This window comes from Chrysoperla carnea, chromosome 2 (assembly GCF_905475395.1).
Source record: "Chrysoperla carnea chromosome 2, inChrCarn1.1, whole genome shotgun sequence".
NCBI lineage: Eukaryota > Metazoa > Arthropoda > Insecta > Neuroptera > Chrysopidae > Chrysoperla > Chrysoperla carnea.
In genome coordinates this window covers 27,676,818-27,701,701 of record NC_058338.1, presented here as the reverse complement: position 1 = coordinate 27,701,701, position 24,884 = coordinate 27,676,818, and positions in this window count along the sequence as shown.

The window sequence follows — 24,884 nt, the reverse complement described above, 5'->3', positions numbered from 1 at the left end:
TGCTATTAAAAAGTATTAATATTTTCATTAGAAAATATATTTATATTGTAAGCAAATTGTGTCATCGCAAATAAATAATACTCGTACTAAACGCATTGTTGTTTTTCATAAACTCAATATCGAAAATGATAAAATGTTAGAATAGGTAGTAGAGCAGGCGCTGGATGGAGTTGAGTGAGCAAAATATGAGTACCGCATTTTGTCAATTGTCCAATTTTTGCATATCCCTCCCTCCACAAAAACAGACAAATGACATTTTTTTGAATTAAGTAAAAGTTACGCTACGTTCTATGGATCATTTCGTTTTCGAGATATTAACATTTTAAAAGCTGAAAAACGGGGCTCATAATTACATTTTTGAGCTTATCAAAATTCTAAAATTTACTTTTTTCCATAGCAAAAGTAATCTTTCACAGATTATATCAAACCTTTTTTTATCATTTAAACATTACTTGTCTTCAAAGCTTACCGATTAAAAGTTATTTTCATAATATCAAAGTTTGTCAAATACTTAATTAAACGATTAAAAGAAAGAAATGAAACTGAAAAGAACTATATAATTACAAATATAATGACGATACAAACAAGATAGAGAAAATATTCCTCGAAAAAAACTAAAAGACAACTTTTTAATCAATTAAATAACTGTGAACTGTATGAAAAAACAAAAATAAAATAAATAAAACATAAAAAGAAAATAATAAGAGAGGAGGGTAAAACTTTGTTGGGTAAAAAATATTACTTACTTAAAAAAAATAAAATTTTTGAGCAACAGAGCTCCATATAAAAAGTCATATTTTCCTTTCATTATTAGACGAGGGAATTTAACACTTTACCATGAAAATTTCTAAAGTAAAATGGAGAGTATGCGGTTTTTTTCTATTGGGAAATAATTTTTCTCCTTTGGGCATTAAAAAATGAATTTTTTGTACATATTTTGCACATATATTCATGGTAAATAATGCTTAAAAAATGAAATTTTTGGAATTTTTGTTCAATATCTTTAAGCTATGCTTTTACTATCAGGATGCCCAGGTCCACATCAGATTCGCGTTCACAGACCCAAAAAACCTCTGAATAACAATTTTCAGTCCATTTGGTACATTTGTCGGGATAATATTTCGTTTTCAATTGTCTATAATTGTGCACCACAAAAATTCATTAAAACCCATAAATCGTGATACAGTGTTCCCGAAACAGATTTATTTAGCACAGGTTCTTATCGTTTCACGTTATCTTTGATACATCTCATAAGTCTATACTTACAGAGAAAATATAACTTAGAAAAACTATTCATACAACAAAAACTGTAACAAGCAGTTATAAATAATTTTAACTTTTAAGTATTAAGTACAAAGTTGAATAATAAAAAACAAGTGGTGTGAGCGTGAGTCAACCTCTATATACCCATTTTTGGTTTTGGAGCTGCTCAGAAATTGTAAAAATTGTTTTTTTTGAGTTGTATGCTCGATTACCTCTATCGTAACAAAAATTATTTAAAATTACTGGCTTACGTAGTTAATGTGATGACATAAAACTAATGAAGAGCGCTAAGCCTCTCAAAATAAATCAGAAGCAGAGAAAAATGAAAAATTATGGCCTACGTTTATTCCACGGGGATAATCACTGGAACTTGTCAACATAATGTTTGTATCTTTACATGTGTAGAAATTTGGTCGGGATCTTATCATTTCGTCATACCAGCCTCTAGTTTATGAGCGTCATGTACATAGACGTAAAAATAATTATCTTGAATAATGTATGCAGTCTATTACAAAAACATATAAGTCTTTAGTAACTTGTAGAGGTACCAACTCTGTATGGGTAGGTAACTAACTACAAGTATTCACTAAGTTTAATTAAAGTAAAAATGAACATTAAATGAAAAGTGACCATCTACTTATTATATATATATCTGTGTATCAACACACACAAAATTTAAATATCTAATTTTATCTCACTCTATTGCATTTTAATTTGTATATTTTATTTGACTTCTTATAAAAATAAAACATCATTCATGATGAAAAAGTTAAAGAATACAAAAAGACTAAATCGTATTATACAAGTTTTATTTATTTTAAATACTTTTCATACATTTCTACAATTTATATGTGTATAATGATGTTTTAACAATTAAGCATTACGTAATAGAAAATCATCATCTGGAAATTTCCTGACGTATAGGCGATTAGAACCAACCATGTTGCCCGTAACTAAGCACTTGTAATATTAATACAATCTGGAAGTTATTGTTATACATGGCGGTAGATATAGACAGTAAAAAATATGTATCATGGTATGTTTTATGTAATTTTCGAAAATATGGGAATAATGTTGCGTTTTAGATTTTTCTAGGTGGTTCAGTTACTTACACATCATTGAAAATCTCATCAAAAAAAGCGAAAGATGCTAAATCACATTTGAGTAATAAAAAGATGTTCGGAAATGTTTTTCGAGCGACCAAAGTCTTATTGATAGTAAAATACCAAGAGTTTTAGATATTCTTTCACGTAATCTGCTACAGCAGTGACCTCCATCGTTTGGCAAACATATTTTGGCCTACCGCTTCTTGGTGGGTCACCAACTGAGCTAATCAACTCAAATTTATCCATCACACGTTCGATTTTGCTCCAATTTGGGCTATTACTACGAAATAACTACCATATACTCTACTAGAATAATTTTTTCCCAAAGAATGAAAAAACTAGCCCAGCTGAAATAATTACGGAATAATCGAAGAAGGCTTTCAAATTTTTGACGTGCAATATGAGGGCAATATATGCTTGAGGAAAGTTAATTGTCGTTTCCTCAGTACAATATTAGCCATTTCATTTGGTACGGTAAAATATATTTTAGTACAAAAGATGTCGTGAAATTTTCTACTTTACTTACTACCATCATTTAGTTTTTATTTTTATGACACGCAATATATACGAATGTGAAACGATTTACTGTTTGATAAACTTATACGATTTAAACTCGTTAAGCATATATTAAAAATAATCCCTTGACAAAATAAATGAAATTATGTAATACTCTAATATTTAAATTCAATTGTATGTAAATAGAACTTATTATTTTCCATTCTTTTTTAACATTTCATTTAGTATATGAGTAAAACACACTTAAAATAAATTTTACAAAGTTATAGAAGATAGTAGGTATTATTCATACTTCTAAAATGATTATTTGACTTTTTGTGGTTAATTAAATTTTAATAGCCAACGAACGATTCAATATTTTATTGAAATAAAATCTCTAATATGTACTTAAATAATATTCATATCTATTTAAATAGTATGAAAACGATTCTTTTGTCTGGTATCGTTTAAAAATTATTAAAAATAATAATAAATTAAAAATTTTATAAAAGTCCCGTCATAAAATCAGGGCTGATCGATTTGCTTGTGGCATATCGTAGCTCCTAAAAGAATGAACCAGAACTTTGATCTTTAAGGCCATTTAATAGACAACATTTAATCAAAACTGATAATAAATTAAAGATTAGTTAAATATAAAAAGGTAGTTATTTTTTGAATTTTCGCAGCAAAGACTTCTAAAATTATTCATAGGCTTAAAGGGAAACAAAACTAAGTGTTTATATCGAATACACTATTGCACTCCCTACGTTATAAACTAATCTTTTTGTCATTTTATGAGATTTATTTTTTGTGCTTCCATATTTACAGATAAATATGTTAATGTAATTCTTTCACGTTGGAAAAATTCTTTTGCTTAAAAGAATCATGGCTAGATATTTGTATTTTTTAAGCGACATATTTTTTAAGGTAAATAAACCATACTATCGCCTCTCTACAAGGGATGCTTCTGCGGCAACATTTTTCAAAAGAAATGGTTTGGTTCAACCTCCGAAATCTATCGTAGCGGGTTCGATTCCCGCCGTCGCAACAAAATTAATATAATTAATTGTTGTGATGGGCTGGTGTAGTGCATGGTATATGCATGAAGGAGGTGCACTCAGCGTCTGAAATTGAGGAGCTGATAAATGAAATTATCAACGGAATTTGGTAAAACACATATATGGTATCACAATAAGCTCTATAGCCTAAGCGTGTCGTTCGGGGACAGCCAATATAACCTAACCCAACCTAATCAAGGTTGTGATTAAATGTTGCTTTTATTACAGGCCGCTAATTATTACAATCCTTTCATTAAAAGGTTGCATGTGTATAAAGGGTAACTAGCAATACATATTGTAAGAATGTAAAACACTTTTCTTAACCGCTTGAACTGGGATCGAATAACCTTAGCTCTGATTCTTTTCATACTAAAATAATAAATTTCTTAAGACAAACGGTAGCAATAAAATACAATTATTTCTTATTTCATTAGCAACCACAAAATTCTATTAGCAAAACATTATTTGAAAATGGACAGTATAATTATTTTACGTTCAATATGTGTGACTATAGTATAACATTGCTATGTTATAGACAATTGGTCACTACTGCTAGTGCTAGTCACTGTTAGTCTCTTCTCTCCAAGTGTACGTATGTCTTAATTGTGGTTTTAATGTGGTACTTAATTTATTAGCCTCCTTGTGTGCTTTCTATCATTCCAACTAAATCTTCTTGGACTGTCATTTAGGGTTAATTGTTTAGTTTCTAGTATTGTAGTTAGTAATCAGTCCATTAAACTACTCAATTCTTAAAATAATATAAATTGGAATATAATACTATTTATTTTATATAAACTATTGAAAAACATATGAACTCTATTTCATTTATTTGTTGAACTAGCTGAAACCTGCGTCTTCGTTAGCGTGGTTCATCATAACATGAACTATTTAGGGTAAAGTGTTGAAGCTTGATGTCTTACTTTACTTACTAAGACGGTTGTACCTTTGTTTTTCTTTTCAAAGAAAATAGGAAGTTTTAAAATAACTTCTATCTAAATCACACTTCTTGGTGGGTAATTTGTAATGTCATATGTTAGTTTACCTAAAAGAATCGGGATTAAAAAAGGGATGTGAATTTCGTATATGGGAAACCCATGTTAATAATTTTTTAGATAAATATAGATAAATCATTGCATGTTTGTAATGTTACTAAAGTTTTGTTAACTTTATATGGTTTATCATATTTACACGGTTGGTTAGATTTTTACGGTTGGAAGCCGAGTTTCTGAGATATCGCAATATTTGGATCGATTTTAGTCCGTATCTCAAAAACTATTGGATGTACTTTTTGGGTCAAAATTACCTTATATACTGAGTTTAATCGAAATTTGAAATACCAAAAATTTCTCGATTTTTTGCAATTTTTTTAAGGAGTACCCCTTTGAAAAAATCGAGAAAAATGCAAAAAAAAATTTTGTTTTTAAATTTGATGAAACTCAGTGGATGGGGTAATTTTGATCTAAAAAGTATAAAAATCAGGTAAATTTAATGATTGGGTGCAGAGTTTCTGAGATATCGTAATATTTGGATCGATTTTAGTCTGTATCTCAAAAACTATTGGATAAGTCGTCAAATGCACCTGATTTTTGTACTTTTTGGGTCAAAATTATCCTATATACTGAGTTTTATCGAAATTGGAGACAAAAAAAATTTTTCCATTTTTTGGAGCTTTTTTTAAGGGGTACCCCTTTGAAAAAATCGAGAAAAACGGGAAAAAAATTTTTGCCTTGGAATTTGATAAAACTTGGTGAATGGGGTAATTTCGATCCAAAAAGTGTAAAAATCAGGTTTGTTTAATGATTGGATGCAGAGTTTCTGAGATATCGCAATATTTGGATCGATTTTAGTCCGTATATTAAAAACTATTCGACCAGTCATCAAATGCACCCGATTTTTGTACTTTTTGGGTCAAAATTATCCTATATACTGAGTTTTATCGAAATTGGAGACAAAAAATTTTTTCGATTTTTTGAAATTTTTTTAAGGGGTGTACGGACCCCTTTGAAAAAATCGAGAAAAACGGAAAAAAAATTTTTGCTTTGGAATTTGATAAAACTTGGTGAATGGGGTAATTTCGATCCAAAAAGTATAAAAATAACGTTAATTTAATGGTTGGAAGCCGAGTTTCTGAGATATCGCAATATTTGGATCGATTTTAGTCCGTATCTCAAAAATTGTTCGACCAGTCATCAAATGCACCCGATTTTTGTACTTTTTGGATCAAAAATACCTTATAAACTGATTTCGATTTTTGAATTTTTTTAAGGGAAAAAATCCCCTTGATAAAATCGAGAAAATCGCAAAAGTGTTTATTATTATTGATTAAGATTATTGTTTTGGAATTTGATGAAACTCAGTGGATGGTGTAATTTTGATATAAAAAGTATAAAAATCAGGTTAATTCAATGATTGGACCTATAGAAAGTTACAATGTCAGCGAGTATCATTCACCAAAAAATTAAAATCCATAAAATTTTGAACAAAAGGGTGGATAAGTGAAGGCTATAAATAGAAAATTTAAGACATAAACCTTATAAGTTATTTTTTATATTTAAATCATTCTTTACTAACATCATTAAATCATTCTTCAGTACTAAAATTAAAAAAGAAGAATTAAGCTCTGAAACGTATAAATAAATTATATTTTTAAATCTATTTGACTATCTCTGCACTGGTAGTATAACAAACTAACTCTACTAACAGTAAAGTAATTCAGTTTATTTGGTTAACTGGTTTATATATAACAACAATTCAAATATTCATTAGCAATAACATTGCATTGTGGCATTTATTATACATACATTTATTGAATATGTTCAATTTAGTAGAGATATGCTGCTGTATCTATCTAAATTGTATATCTCTAGTATCTGTCTATGTATGTTCCTTACATCTTTGTATTATGGTAGGTCCACACGGATACCAACTTCACACAGACTTCTATTCGATCCGTGCGTGAGTTTCGTTTCCATTGTAACAATACACTACTTTAATTATAGAATTGTATGGATGCATATATAATTGTATGTATTGCATTTAAGACTTACATTGAAAATTTAATATTATTGTCTCACAAATTTAAATAAATAATTATGATAATTTACATTTGAAAAATAATATTTGTGCAATTTGATTTCTTATTTTCACAATTTTTAATGCATTAAGTTTAATTAATTCGTGTTATACAATAATTTTAGTAATAATAGCCCCCTTTAACTCCAAAATTTTTCACTGGAAGCGCTGGCATCTATTTTACTGTCCCTACCATGACTACGCACACAACGAATAGAATTTTGTCTGCGCAACAAATCAGTGCAAAAAAAAAGTCGGTATGATGTTAAAGTCTGAGTTAAAAAAGTCTAAGCTCGGAAATTGGAAGTATTCCCATACTAATGATAAGTAAGATGTATGTGCAATACATTTCGTCATCATATTTACATGAACATTTTTACTCAGACTTTCAGTCTGTACAGATATCTGTACAAAAAATAGTCTGTATTGTGTGGACCCAGCATTACATGAACGTTTTTACTGAGACTTTCAGTCTGTACAAACAATAGTCTGTCTGTATCGTGTGAACTCACCATTAGATGTACATAGAAAATATATAACATGTTACGGTGTCAAATAATATTTACCGAATTTCTTGTTTATTAAAATCGCTCATTACCTTAAAGATTCTTCCAGTACAATTTTATTTGGCTCTTATATATTTGGAGTTACACAACACGATATAACCTTACTTATGATAACCACATTTTCCAAGCATTTTTATATTTGTAACGCTTAAAAATATTGATGCAACGAAAAAAATTTTGGTATATGTGTTCATAGAATCATCTATTTAGTCCATTTCCGGTTGTCGTCCGTTCGTCCGCCCGTCTATGAACAAAATAACTCAAAAACGAAAATAGATATTAAGCTGAAATTTTACAGCGTACTCAGGACGTAAAAAGTGAGGCCGAGTTCGTAAATGAGCAACATAGGTCAATTGGTTCTTGGGTCCGTAGGACTCATCTTGTAAACTGTTAGAGATAGAACAAAAGTTTAAATTTAAAAAATGTTCCTTATAAAAAAAGAAATAACTTTTGTTTGAAACATTTTTTCGTAAACATCACTGTTTATTCGTGAGGGTGCAAATTAGGCGCAAATTGTATGGTATGGGAATATCAGTTATGTATGTGTGACATGTATGTATGTATAATGTGATAGTGTTATCAACACTGTCTATGCATGGTATTTCAACAATTAACTCAGTCAATTGTTTGTTATCAATTGTTTAAGTCATAACTCTCAAAATTATAAGTCTTTTATTCTAAAGATTTTTTTTACCAAGAATGCGAGAGTACTTTTTCGTAAAGCTATGGATTTTACCCCAAAATCAGGTAGGTATTTTGTATGTAATTATTGTTATTATTGGTAATAAATTAACATATTTTACCCAGTTTATTATTATTCATATACATATATATTCAGATAGCTATACACACATTTATACATAGGTTACAAAATTAATTAATAACGCATAAATAATCCAATTAATTTGATTAATAATAACAATAATTGCTTACTATAATCTGTATAGTATCTACCCTGCATACAGTTTGTTTCAAAATCATATTTCGTAACTGTAAAAGGGGATAATGAATCATACTATATTCATAAAATATTAGAATAGCAAAATGAAGGTCGTTTTGCCAATATGGTTGTAACTTTGTTCGGTGAATAAATGATCTGCTTTTGAAGATTATCAGATTTTTCCTAGTCTATCTAGTTTGATCAGTGGTTGATCAATATTTGAACCAATAAGATTCATCTGAATAATCTAATTAGGGTATTTAATTGATCGACCGGTAGACGTATGGATAACGGACTAGCTAATATCCTAAATTGACCACTCTCCAGAAAGAGATAAAGAGACTTTGCGGCCAATATCTCTTTTTTTCACTTCGACTAATACAATGGCGAGGTTTCTGTGTTTGACCCATATGTATGTATGTTCATCTGTTCCCATCTAGCTGCTAAACTACTCATCATAATTTGACAAATTTAGTATCGTTAGAAGCGTCTTGATCGCCCGCTGGTTACACATTATGTGGTATATATATATGTTGTTATACCTTCTCACGAAATTATAACCCCAAAATGGTTTAAATAAAATAAAGTTCGAAAACTAAAACCCCGACAATTAGAGAATCGCTCTCTTAAAAGTATGAAAACAAGAAAATATTTTCATCTGAAATTGTTATGATAAGTAAAATCGTCATTACAGTCGCGGGACCTCTAATATTAAACAGTTTTCTACAGGACCGAAAAGAGTTCTCCCGGCTGTAATGACGATTTTACTTATCATAACAATTTCAGATGAAAATATTTTCTTGTTTTCATACTTTTAAGGCTCGATTCTGTTATTGTCGGGGTTTCAGTTTTCGAACTTTATTTTTTTTTTGTACTTCCGTTGCATAGATATAAAGAACACACTTTTTTGCTCGTATGTACCTTGCATATAGATAGGCAACACTCAGTCCACTCTCGATATCTTTGGATTCGTCCAAATAAAGTTTTTTTTTATAATAATACCTATAAATATAGTTTTTAGGTGTTGGTATTCTTTAGTAGTGCGTGTTGTAACCCAAACTACATATGTAATATGCAAATAATAAACTGTATTTATTTATTATAAAATATATTTTAAAAGTGGATTGATTTGGTTTTAGTGGTAATGTTTAGTAGGTCTGTTATATATTTATTGTAAATCATGTAATACTCAATAATGTGAATAGATAGAGATAGGTATAGGTAGAGTTGTCACATTAAAAACAATTGTAATTGTGTAAAAGTATTGGTCAACCACATCCACATTTATATTCCGAGAGTAAAAAGCGAATGCCACAATTATAGTGATGATTAAAATATATATGAGTGGGTCATCGATTCATGATTAGGTGATTTTTTGATATAAATGAGCACGCAATAACATTTGTATAAAGTTACAAAACTTACCAGATTCTATTAATTCGATTTATTCCTCGATTTATTCCTCCGAAAAATTCGATTTATTCCTTTTAAGCCGATTTTTGGAAACGTAGCGATAAAATGTTATCAATGAAGGCGGTTCGACCATTTTGGGTCTACGATGCTACTGAGAAACACACAGACGCATAGATAGAACACTTTAAACATATAACACTCCATCTTAAATCATTATCAAAGTGATGGACAAGGACATCAGATGAGATGAAAAGGATACTTCATCTCATATGGATACTTAGGATACTTAAAGAGCTACCATTTTTTGGGACAAATTTTTGAAATTGAAATATTTGAGTTCAGTTTGTTCTTTTGAATTATTGTTTTGAATTTCCTAGTTATTTTACCATTTCATTTTTCGAAATGAATTCAGGTTTATTTGGCCATTCATTTCCATAGTAATTATTTATATGTTAAAATTATACGTCATGCCTTTTCCAAACTGAATCGATTTTGAAGATCATCGCCAATTTTTAGTTTTTTCGAGAAAGTCGAACGTGGAGTAAGTCTATTAACTCAAAGAAATAAATCAATATTACTGTTAACATTCTTCCCAATTGTTTCACCATTTTGTTTGAGCAGAAAATTCATCACCCATTCCCATCCACACACAGATACTGGTACCGAAATTTCTTAATATTTTAGAGCCGAAATAAGCGTGAGTAGATAGTCATGTCGACAATTAAGGTATATATGGCCTTAGAGTCAGTGCGTAAGCCAAAAATGCCTATTTATATTGGTTTGCCGATGAAATCTTTTGTTTGTGCCAAACATCCGATGATTAACCAAACATTGTATTACTAACAATAATTAATTTCGAAAATAATTATTCCTAAAATAATAAGAGATTTGTAATTGAAACATTCTAAGTTATTGTTTTGAATGTATACATTATGGCCATGAATAATTGTAGATTATGTGTTTAACTTACATAGTGTTTCATTGTAATACAGTCGTAGGGCGTTCCATTCAACAGTTATCGAGTTATAATAGAATTTCTGTCTTATTCTTTGTTTGTCTGTCAAAAACCATTATAGAATTTTGGTGTTTGAGTAACAGTTGGGTGAATAACCGAATGTGTCAAAAAATTGAAATTCTTTACAAATGATACAGAAGTGCTTTACCATAATTTAAGTTGACTTCAAACATTATGAAGAAATTCACAAAAAGGGCCTTTTAGATGAGAATATATATAATATGTAAGGCAAAATGTCTTAAAGATGCTATGTATCAATTTTAACGATTCTTTGATTGGCGTGAAACTTATTTAAAATTTTTTTAAGAATGTTATTAAAAATTTATTGGTGAAACAAAAATTTATAAACAAAAGCGGTTTTCCAAATAAGAATGGTTAACTTTACAATCTCTAGTCCCAGGGCAGTAAATACCCTCTCATTAAAATGGTCAAGGAAAATTGCGATACATATTGCAAAATTTTCTTCAACTGTACTTGGGTGTGAAAAAAGAAAATTGAGAGGATTTTCGAAAAAGAAAATAACGCCCCCTATGGTAGTAGTTTCGACTCCCACCTCCACAACAAAAATTATTTTAATTAATAAGTGTGATGGGCTTGTGTAGTGCATGGTATATGCATGAAGACGGTGACTTAGCCTCTCAAAATAATTGAGGAGCAGATAAATGAAATTTTAAGCGGAAAAGGTGGTAAAACACATATATGGTATTACAATGGGCTCTATACCCTAAGTATGTCCTTCGTGGAAAGCTAGAGGTCCCTGGACTGTAATGACGATTTTACTCGGACTTAAATAACAGTTTCCAATAAAAATATTTTTTTGTTTCATACTTTTTTGTAGTCGTCAGTGTTTTAGTTTTTTTTGTACTTTATTTTATTTACTTAAATTTTCGCTAAAATTCCTTCGCATATTAATCATTTATTGATAATCGATATCATATATCCATTTAACATATCTCAATATTGTATAATTAGAATACTATATAACGAAATTAATTTCGTAATAATCTCAATTTCAATGTAACAGTCTGTATAAATGTTTAGAGGTAATTATGGGTGTGAATTGGTGTTGGTGATGTATGAGATTGGGGAATGGATAATGCATATTATACCTGTGATTGTTTATGATGTCTAGTCACCATGCATCTGTATCAAAATACAACACCTGTTGCATTCAAATCGGTAGTCAATGTTTGAATGTCTATATCATATTCGATCATAAATACAATTAAGTTTAAGTGAAAACAGTTCACTTATGTGTGTGTGTGTGTGTGTTTCTATTTGTTCTCATCTAAAAAGGACGATCGAACTTTTGCATGTTGAATAACTCAATTAACACAAATTATGAGTATAAAAAGAGTAAAACATTTAATAGAGAGGCTTTCATATCTTTATATTCAGTTGAATCCATTCGGGAAAAAAACCCATTAAAGTATGTACTACTTTATTTGTTGTGTGCGTAGTCATGGTAGGGACAATAAAAACGATGCCAGCGCTTCCAGTGAAAAATTTTGGCGATAAAGGAAGCTGTTATGACTAATTTGCAAAACTTTACATGTTAATGTTCTAGAAAATGTCAAATTAAAATTATTGAAAAACACTAATTAATTAAACTTAATGCATTAAAAATTGTGAAAATAAGAAATCAAATTGCACAAATATTATTTTTCAAATGTAAATTGTCATAATTATTTATTTAAATTTGTGAGACAATAATATTAAATTTTAAATGTAAGTCATAAATGCATCCGTGCAATTATGTATGAATCCATACAATTCTATTAATAAATAAGTGTATCGTTACCATGGAAACGCCTCCAAAAAAAACTCATGCACGGTGCGAATACTTAGTTAATTCTCAAGTTTGTAACGTCTAAAAATATTGATACAAGAACAAAAATTTGATATATATGGACGTAAAAAGTGAGTTTCAGTTCGTAAATGGTCAACCATTCCTTGACAATTTTCTTACGCTATCAACATATTGAAAATTCAATTTCTAAGACTAACAAAAAATTTTACTTTGGTCACATATATCTAGCGGTTTTCGCTGATTTTGTGAATTATGGAAGTTGACTATGATAAGAGACAGTATCGAAGAAATTATTTAGATTTCCAAATTTGGTGTAAAATAGAAATGGCTTTGTTTAAGATATTAATCTCGGTCAATACTTCTAGTTTAACATACCAATAAATTATTGGAGGCATAATAGAGATAATCGGTGAGAATTACCAAATATTTAAGCAAATTATGGATAAATAACCTGCTCGAATGACTTTCAAATTGAAACAATTTTCTTAATTTAATTTTCATGATTTATGACGTTATTATATTGGTAAAGTCATGGTGGGAAACCCTTAAAATCTTGTAATTACCACCAGACTGACACCCGGTGATAAAATTATTTGGAATTTGTGCCAAACATGACACTTTTTTGTATCTTTGAGTTACACTGATTTGAGAGTTATTAAAAAAAAATTATTATTTATGATTGGTTAATTTTCCTGTGAATTTAAAAAAAAAAGTGTAAATTTTTGATGTTGACATCGCGAAATTCATATAATTTGCTTTAAAAGTCTATTTCTTATGGATAAAAAAAAACTGTACCTTTTAGTTGTATTATTTCGAAAATTTGTTCTAAAATTAAAAATCACTGCACTGGACTACTAAAATTAACACTAAATTATAATTAAAATTTTTTTCCCTTGAAAATAAAGCTTGAAATTGCACATCAAATCACTATCACATGAAATATTTCAAAAATTTATTTTAATAAAACTACTTAAATTTCTTAATCTTCTTAAATAATAATATCAGTCTTAAGTAAGGAAGTCAAAGACGTTAAAAATTTGACTAAGAAAGTTCAAAGGAAAAAAGAATTTAATAACCGCACAAAAAGACGTTTATTTTTATCCCCACTCCAAACAAAATTTTTAATCTTAAAAATTATATGAATACGGGAATAGAATTTGAAAAACTTTTTTAAATCCCCACTTTTGTAACCGTCGTTTTTAGTTTTGTTTAAGGTATTGTACACACAATGCACAGTACCATTTATTAATTATATAAAGGGTAAGTTACTACTACTTCCTAGCGGGGGTGCATAGTACAAGGGGGTATAGTTAATTATCTTCTTTAAGATGCTATATATTGTTCAACGTATAAATATAACATGGTTCGTTTGGTAGATAATTGTTATATGTACATTATGTATTTGTTGAACAGTGGTTCTAAAAATGTTATCGTTACTAACTAAAACAAGTGAAAACAAACCATTGACTGAGTTAATTGTTGAAATACCATGCATAGTCAGTGTTGATTTCTTTATCACATTACACATACATACATGTGACACATACATAACTGATATTCAAGTATAGTACATATTATAAAATTTCCGCCTAATTGGCGCCCTCACGGGTAAACAGTGATGTTTACGAAAAAATGTTACAAACAAAAGTTGTTTAATTTTTGATAAGGAACATTTTTTACATTTAAACTTTTGTTCTATCTGTAAGAGGTTATAAGATGGGTCTTACTGACCCAAGACCCAATTGACCTTTGTTGCTCATTTACGAACTCGACCTCACTTTTTACGTCCTGAGTACGCTGTAAAAATTTCAGCTCGATATCTTTTTTCGTTTTTGAGTTATCGTGTTCACAGACAGACGGACGGATGGACAACCGGAGATGGACTAATTAGGTGATTCTATGAACACCTATAGCAAAATTTTGTGCGTAACATCAGTAATTTTAAGTGTTACAAACTTGGGACTAAACTTAGTATACCTTGCATATTACATATATGCATGGTATAATAAAAACGCCAAGCTTTATAGATGGCAACGGGTGTTGAAAAATTTAATAACAAAATGTGACTTCAAAGGTCATTTTTCCCAGTCTGTATATTTATATATGAAATATATCAAGGTATATTAAGTTTAGTCCCAAGTTTGTAACGGTGAAAAAAATTGATGATACGAACAAAATTTTGGTTCATAAAATCAGCCAATTAGTCCATTCCCGGATGTTTGACTGTCTGTCCGTCTGTCTGTCAACATGATAACTCAAATACGAAAAGAGATATCAAGATGAAAATTTTATAGCGTGTTCAGGACGTAAAAAGTCAGGTCAAGTTTGTAAATGAACAACATAGGTCAATCGGGTCTTCGGTTCGTAGGACCAATCTTGTAAACCGTTAGAGATAGAATAAAAATTTAAATGTAAAAAAATGTTTTTCATAAAATAAATAACAACTTTTGTTCCAACCATTTTTCCGTAAACATCACTGTTTGCCCGCAAAAGTGCAAATTAGGTTAGGAACATATAGTATACACGTATTGTATTTCTGTGTAGGAGAAGTGGATATCTATCATTACTTACATGATGTAAAAAAACAAACTATTTTGTTATCAACACTGTCTATACATGATATTTCAACAATTAACTCAGTCAATTGTTTGTTTTCACTTGTTTGTATTCGGATTATGTGCGTAAAGCATTAGGTAACTGAATAAACACAAACTTATTATACAATGTATATATGAAATATACATAGTTTATTAAGTTTAGTCCCAAGTTTGTAACGCTTAAAAATAATGATGCTAGGAAAAAAATTTTGTCATAGGTGTTCATAAAATCACCTAATTAGTTCATTTCCGGTTGTCCGCCCGTCCGTCTGTGGACACGATAACTCGAAAACGAAAAAAGATATCGAGCTGAAATTTTTACAGCGAACTCATGACGTAAAAAGTGAGGTCAAGTTCGTAAATGAACATCATAGGTCAACTGGGTCTTGGGTCCGTGAACACTGACTATGCATGGTATTTCAACAATTAACTCAGTCAATTGTTTGTTTTCACTTGTTCTAATTTAAAAACATTTATCTCAAACATGTTCGAATACCACTGTTTGATATACATACTTACTTCTCATAACGTCAAAGGTGACGGTTAAGACTGGTGGTTTATCGGTTCACCTTGACTGATTTTTAGCGTGTGCTATACAACAGTTTAAGGGCACACGTTTTGAAAAATAAATATTTATAAGAATATGAAACTAACAAATTATTTAAAAGAAGCATTTTTTTACACCCTGAATATATGAAATAAGTTTTCTTAATTTTAGTTTCAAGTTTGTAACGCTTAGAAATGTTGATGATACGAACAAAATTTGGGTACAAGTGTTCATAAAATCATTAAATTAGTTCATTTTCTGTGCTTGTATCCGTCTGGAAAATCGATAAAATTATAAAACAAAATGAGATATCGACTTTTATAGCGTACTTAGAAGGTATAAAGTTTGTCAAAATAGGTCAATTGGGTCGTGGGTCAATCTTATAAATTGTTATTGTCAGGACCAAATTTCGAAAATCGAAAACCCTATCTTACACTTTTTTTACGATAAAATGATTTTTTTCTTTATCAGTCTAAACTTATGGAAACTAATATAAATATTATCGAAGATAATAAATGAGAACTCTAGGATATGTCGAAATAAATTTCTGCACGTGCAGTCCGCCACCAAATTAGCAAAGAGTAACATTCACTAGCTAATTCTTACTGATGATGACTACTTGGTAGTCGAAAATACGTATTTTAAAAATACAAAAAACTGATCTAGGAAATTGGGGCAAAAATCGAAATTTATTATGGAAACTATTTTGCAAAAGCGTTTTTTTTATTTGTTTTTTTTTTTTAAACTATGATTCATTTTAACGTAATCCACCACTTAGATCAAGTCCTGCTGTTATAAATTGAGCCACAATGTACATATTATTTCTGCAAAATAATTATTTTGGAATAATAAATTATCGACCATATCGAGTTCAGCCATGAAAATCAAAAAGCCTGTATTCAAAAAGTTCTATAAGACCAAATCGTTAGCAAAAAGAAACGCATGAGTTCGTAACTTATGCACCCCCCTGTATAAATATAATTTCGATAAAAAGTATTTTTATACCATAATAAAACAAGTGAAAACAAACAATTGACTGAATTAATTGTTGAAATACCATGTATAGTCAGTTTTGATTTCTTTATCACATAAAACATACAAACATGTGACACATACATAACTGATAAACAAGTATAGTACATATTATAAAATTTCCTCCTAATTAGCGCCCTCACGGGTAAACAATGATGTTTACGAAAAAATGTTTCAAACAAAATTTGTTTAATTTTTGATAAGAAACATTTTTTACATTTAAACTTTTGTTCTCTCTCTTACGGTTTACAAGATGGGTCCTACGGATCCAAGACCCAATTGACCTATGATGCTCATTTACGAACTTGACCTCACTTTTTACGTCCTGAGTACGCTGTAAAAATTTCAGCTCGATATCTTTTTTCGTTTTTGAGTTATCGTGTCCACAGATGGACGGACGGACGGACAATCGGAAATGGACTAATTAGGTGATTCTACGAACACCTATGACAAAATTTTTTTCCTAGCATCATTATTTTTAAGCGTTACACACTTGGGACTAAACTTAATATACTATGTATATTTCATATATACATGGTATAATTATGCCAAATATTATGCTTTTTATATTTTAAAATATAACGATAAAAGGCATCATAAGACACAATAGTACCATATGGTTTCACCTTAAAAAAAAAAACGGTAACGTCTTAAAGAAATTTATACCATTAAAAAAAGTACAATTGAATGACTTAGAAATAAATATCCATATATTTGTATACAGAAGTGTGCTTGCATTAGTTTGTGGTGGTCCTTGACGCGTGACCATTAATATCTTATCTTAGCCGGCCGGACGTTGTGACGGGTGTCCAATATTATGTATGTGTAACATACATAAGTATAGGCACATATATGAGTAATCCAACCGTGAACATACAAAATTATAGAACTTAGTTATAATAAATATTATTCATTAAAACCAATTTATTACTTAAATCGATATTTTATAAAGATTTGAATTTCTTGCGATTTGAAAAATTAATTAAATGTCAAGAGTTTAAGCCGTAAAATTTAAAATAGCCTTAAATGTAATTTTTTTTGTATGGTAATGCATATTTAAGTGTATAGTGCAAACACATTTTTTTAGAAGTAAACAAACAATTGACTGAGTTAATTGTTCAAATACCGTGTATACAGAAACTGTTGAATATCAGTGTTTGTATTTTGTATAAACAAGAATAGTTTAAAATACCAAAACAATTATGGTATTTATTTGGTTTTCGAAAATTTTCTAATGTATTTTCTAGAATTTTTTTTTCGACAATTTTTTACTTCTGAGACTACTAGTTGAAGCTACCTGCAAATTTTGAACTCTCTATCTTTTATAGTTTTGGAGAAAATGAACTGCAAAATTTGGTACTAATTTCCGCTCTCACTGATAAACAGTGACATTTACGAAAAAATTTTTCAAACAAATGTTGTTTACTACTTCATAAAGAACATTTTTTACATTTTAATTTTTGTTCTATCTCTAACGGTTCACAAGATCCAATTGACTTATGTTGCTCATTTACAAACTTAGCCTCATTTTTTACGTCCTGTGCATGCAATAAAAATTTCAGCTTGATTTCTCATTTCATTTTTGAGTTGACGTGTCCACAGACAGATCGACGGAAAACCGGAAATGGATAAACTTGGTCAAACCATAATTTTGTTCCCCTAAAACCAATGATCTTTTTATGTCGGTACCTTACGCCAGTGTCGTCTAGTGTGCTTTATTATAAATCCATCCCAGTGTTTATCCACCCCAATAACGAATGTTAGCACTTTGTAGGGAATAGATGTTTTTGGGAGAATTATAAGAAGACATTTAATTGATAGTACTTTGTGAGGTGAAATGAATTTATTCAAAGTATTGACCATTTCATCCTTCTTAACTGAAATTTTAGCATTGCGTATTCACCAATTTACAATAAAGCAAATTATAAATGTAACTGCTGAAACAAACAATTTGTTCATTTCCGGCAATTATTAAAAACGTTTTTTTAGCAAAATATTAACCAATTTATATCATTTTATTCTTTTTATATTTGGCGATAGGTCCTTATTAACAAAAAAAAAACTAATATTACATTTCTTTTAAAGAACATCATTTTTTTATTGTTTCTACTTAAAAGAAATAATATATATGATTATGTTGTTATAAATATTTTTAATTGGTTTCATAGTTTTTATTTTTCTTAATTTATTAAGAAATGTTACTTGAAGACAGGTATGTATAGTTATGGTAGGCTTTACAGATGTTACTACGCTTGTTATAGTAAAATAATATCTATCATTTATTAATCATAACAGGTAGGTAAAAGTAAATTGACATACCTACTCAAACAACTTTAACATAAATTTTATTAATCAACATTTTGGTAATTAATAATTTTTATGAATATAATGATAGGTAATATGCAGTTAAATGTTTTAAAGGAAGAAAAAAACTTAGACAACCGAGCTCCATTACTAAGGCCATATTTTCCTTTCATCAGTGGCTTCTTATTAGAGATTTTTTATTGATATGGAATTATAGACTTTTTAAGTTTTTGAACATATGAAATATTTTTGTAACATATCTAAGAACACTCTCCATTAAATTGCCTTTTTCATTGAAGCCTTTTCCAAACTGAGCCGATTTGGAAGATCATTGCCAATTTTTAGATTTTTCGGGTACAGAACCCTAAACTCCCACTTGAAACATAACTAAGAACACTCTCCGTTAAATTACCTCTCCAACAAAGCCAAGAAAATCAAAATCGGTTCATTCGTTTAGGCGCTACGATGCCACAGACACACACACATATAGCGGTCAAACTTATAACACCCCTTTTTCTAGTTCGGGGGTTAAAATGTCACTTTTTGATACTAACTCGAATCATATAGAAAAATTCAACCCTTTAAGTAAATTTTGAGAAGCTCTGGAAGTGTTCAAGGCCTTTAAAACTGTGAAATCAACTATTACTATTATAATAGTTTGACATAAAAATGGTGAAGGGATTCCGGGAAGTTGGTACCTCAAAAAGTATATTTTTGTCAATAACTTAACTGACATATATATTTTAACCCCTAGGTCAATTCGTAGGTGCTCAAATGCGTCAAAAAGAGTGGGTTTTTCTTTGGAAATCCCACAATGCTGAAATTAATCGTCGCAATAATAACACCGATTTTCCTAGTAAACAACTCATACCAAATTTCAGCTCATTTTATCTAAAGAGGGCAGCTAAACATTCTTGCAAAAGCAGCGGGTTACAAATGGCTATATACATATCGTCAAAACCTTTTAGATCGTAATCTAGGCCATCTAACCCCGCTGATCTTGGATGCAGTGCATGTCTATATTTTCAGAGAAAATATGATTAAAAATACAAACACACAAAAAAAAAAACAATAAGTAGTTAATAAATATACCGTATGTGTCAGGATTGCATAGTACAATTTTAACTTTGTATATTGTAGTATAGTGAGCTTAGCAAAAGCTATCGCATCGAGAGACCTGCAACCACAGTCACTCTGAACTCTGAACGAAATATTCATAAAAGGTAATATTTCTAAGCTCCCTTTTTTCAATCATTAGTTTGAAATATGTATTTATAAATAGCTTTTTGTATTATTTAGTGCTAAAGAACACACGCATAATAGTGCCATGCAATTCAGAAACACCTAATAGTACAGATCATCTGTTATTTCTCTGTTTATTTTTTGAAAAAAATTTTGAGTTCTTCTTTTAGAACACTAGATGTATATACGAATAACGTATTTTCTTAATGGTTTATAAAAACTGTTTGATTTTCAGGAGTAATTTTGGCCCAAAAATATAAAATCGAGCCTTTTTTTGTAATATCGTCAGAAATCTTATGGATCCCTACAGTTTAAAAAGATTTTCGATGGTATTTCAAGAACTGTTCAAATAGTCGCTAAATGAACTGAAAACGATAAAAGAGACTAAGTGCATAACTTAATGTCCTCAGCTGGGTTAATGTTGCCCTAGATTTTGAAACCAAATCTAAAAATTAAGTGCAAGTGTAAACCATCAAATAAAGATGAATCTTAAATTGTAATTGATAAAATTGTATGAAGCAAATAAAGTTTAATTAATTAGTATTTAAGGTAATATATTTACTTATATATAAACACAAGATGGTTTTATTATAATTAAAATAGTAAAAGGTTTTGGCTCACTATTATAATTTCTTTCATCTTTAAGCTTTAAGCATGATAAGTTATCATTTTGAGAGACCACGTTATTAAGATAGCGTGTGAATGATAAGAATTTCATTATACATTGTAAAGTTTTCTATGTGATAAGAATAAGTATTATACAGAGGTTCAACTGAAGACATGAGAAATTATTATTAAAGAATATAAAGAAATTAAAATTATGTAGTTTCGGGGTCGAAGAAAAGTTTTTAAATGTAGATGAAAATAAAAATATGTTCTTCTGGTAGCCTGATGACGAATAAGTTGCATTCCAGGATGATAAAAGCTGTGATATTATTGGAAAATATTTTGTAAGTAGGATATAAAATCTATGGAAATGTATTCGCTAGAAACTGAACCCAATCCAAACTATCGCTATGGCTAGCAGATTGATCCTTTGATTTTCGTTGAGGGGTCAACAGCTAGACTGATCAAGCTTTTCTACCTGGCCTTACTAACTTCTACGCCTACAAAATTACAGAATCGTGAATTAAAGTAAGAAAACAAGCGTTTCTTTCTACGTTATGTAAGTAAAGAATGATAACCACTCTTACATACAAAGTAATAAGAGTATCTTTTTTTTCACTTCCTCAGAGGATATAGTATATGCTATGAACAAACACATATATAATTTATGTAACGTATAAATTTAAAATGTATACAATACCTGTATACATATTATATAATGTTTCTTATCTAATTTAAGCCCTCACGAGTAAATAGTGATGTTTACTAAAAAATGTTCCAAACGAAGTTTTCTCTTCAACGGTTTTTAATTTTTATACCAAGTAACAATTTAATGAATGATTGCGGAATTAGAATTATGTGAAATGTTATGAAAATATTATCATATTATTTAGAAATAAATTGGCTCACTGTATATTTATTTAAGGAATAATGAGTAAAGTATCACCAATTTTAGATGATGATGTGGTCAGTGTAGTGAATACACTACGTTTGTGAATAATATTATCGCCAGGGAATATACACAGCTCCTCATAATAAACTTACAATGTTTGAGTGTTCACATTCACTATATATACATCTATATGTAAACGACTTTCCTATATAATAAAGATATAAGGAAACTTTTGATTTCTAAATTAGATTATCTATTTAATTTACATACTAAACTGTTTCTGTAAAACTACTATTACTATTCTAAACTATTAACAAAAGAAGGATATTATCTTTATTCGAATAGGATACTTATCATTATATATCTAAGCTAGCTAGAAGGAATGAATCAAAAGGATATTTTCTATAGGTGTATATTTTCGTAGAAAGAGTTATCTTTAAATTGTAAACATATTAGATAGTATCATCAATTTTATATAAGAATACAGGTTTAAGTACACAGGGCTTCTTAATAAGCACTCGTGTAATATAACTGTTCTAGTAGGTATGTAAAAATAATAGCAATCAATATATGGTGATATTTGGCCAGATATCTTCTGATTTGACTGGAAAGGTGACTTAAATGGTGTTGGAAAGGTGAGCTGGTTAGAAAATACAGAAGTTGTATTAAAAGACAAACATAACTTCTGACTTTTTTTAACTTCAAAAAAATTAAAAATAAATCAGATGCAAAAAATTGTTTCAAACAAAAGTTTAATCATTTGAAAGTCTTGGTCAATTTCAAAAGCACATTTATTTTTACGGTAGGTTCTAGGTAAATGGTGGTCAACTTTATTTTTTCAAATGGAACCCTATCATTTTCTTGTTTATCGGAGGAAAAAGATTTTTTTTTCAATGGATATTTTTTGTGATTTGAGCAAAAAAAAGAAAATATTCTTATTGATTTCAGATGCGGAAACTATTGTTTTTTTAAATTCTTAGAAAGTATCAAGAGCTTCTTATTTAAACACAAAATCATTCAGAATTTGTTCAAATTTTAACATTTTTCAAGTTAAAAACAAGTGAAAACATACAGCTGACTGAGTTAATTGATGAAATACTATGTTTAGACAGTGCTGATTACGCAATCGTTTGCTTGCATACGCCACGCAAGTAAAGATACCCACTCTTAGATAGAGCTGCACATCGAACATGTCACACACACAGACATATAACTGTCACGGGAAAACAGTGATGTTTACGAAAAAATGTTTCAAACAAAATTATTTTTATATATTTTTTACGTTTAAACTATTGTTCTATCTCTAACGGATTAGAAGATCAGTGCGACGCGACGGATCCATGGCTCAATTGATGATGTTGCTCATTTACGAACTTTACTCACTTTTTTTTGTTCTGAGCACGCTGTAAAAAGTTCAGCATGATATCTCTTTTCGTTTTTGAGTTATCGTGCCAACAGACGGACCGACTGACAGATAGACAACTAGAAATGGACTCATTAGGTGATTTTATGAACACCTATACCAAAATTTTGTTCGTAGCATCAATATTTTTAAGCGTTACAAGCTATGGACTAAACTTAGTATACATTGATATATATATTACATATGTACAGGGTATAAAAAGTCTGCTTGAACAGATAGAACTAGTTATTAGTATTAATACCACCTTCATTAAGGCATGTATACTGCAACATTAACACAAAGCAGAAATTAAAGGTGTAAAAATGCCAACTGTATGACTGTTATTGGATGTAGTACATAACAGAAGTAATTTAATTTGTAAAAGAATAAAATCTAATAAAGAAAGAAATATTATATTATCGATTTTATTTTTGTAAATAATTAATATGGTAATTGTAATAAAGGGGACATAATTTTGTTGATTGCGTTATACTTGTATTAGTAATCATGTTTAATATCTAATTTTTAAATCTTAGGTTTATGTTTGTAACTTTTGTTCAAATACTTAATATAATATTTATATTAAATAAAATGCTTCGTGTTTTATGAAAATTATTTTTTCCAATATTAATTGTTTAGACAATAGATATGTGGTGAAAATTTTTTTTTATAATAAAACGATATTTTCAATAGTTCTGGTCAAGACATACAAAGATATTTGTCGAAAAGACAAAGTTGTTGTTCATAAAAAATTGAGATATCTACACACCCGATAAAATTATCAAAACCATCGTATGAGTATAGAGTTTTTTTACATCAGCCAGTCATCGTGGCTTGAAATTTCGTGGAAACTCCGAAAAAAAATTATAAGTAAACATTTTTGAGAAACAGTATCTTAAACTCTATTTTAGAAAGTCGGAAAGTCGAAAATCGGGATTTTGATAAAACTTCGATTTTTTGCAATTTTTTAAGGGGTGCGTACCCCTTTGAGAAAATCGAGAAAAACGCAAATAACATTATTGTTCTGGAATTTGATAAAACTTGGTGGATGGGCTAATTTTTGATCCAAAAAGTATAAAATTCAGGTTAATTTTATGATTCGATGCGGAGTTTCTGAGATATCGCAATATTTTGATCATTTTTAGTCCGTATCTCCAAAACTATTCGACCAGTCATCAAATGCAAACAATTTTTTTAAGGGCACCTCTTTGTCTGTGTGTTTCGCAGTGGCATCGTAGCCTCTAAACGGTCAAATCGCCTTGATTGAGACCATTTTATATCTAAGTTTCCAAAAATCGATTTATGAGGAATAAATGGCATTTGTCGGGAGTTTGTTAAATTTTGTAAATTTCACTATATAAAATTGTATCTTTTTGGTAAAATTTTGGTGTAGAAATCACCCATCATACTCGAATAAAAATAATTTACATTTAATGTACCTTTTTACAATCACCTATATCAAATATGTTTGTTTAAATATTTGTATGATATAGGTTTTCTACAAATCTAATAGTCTTTACCTTG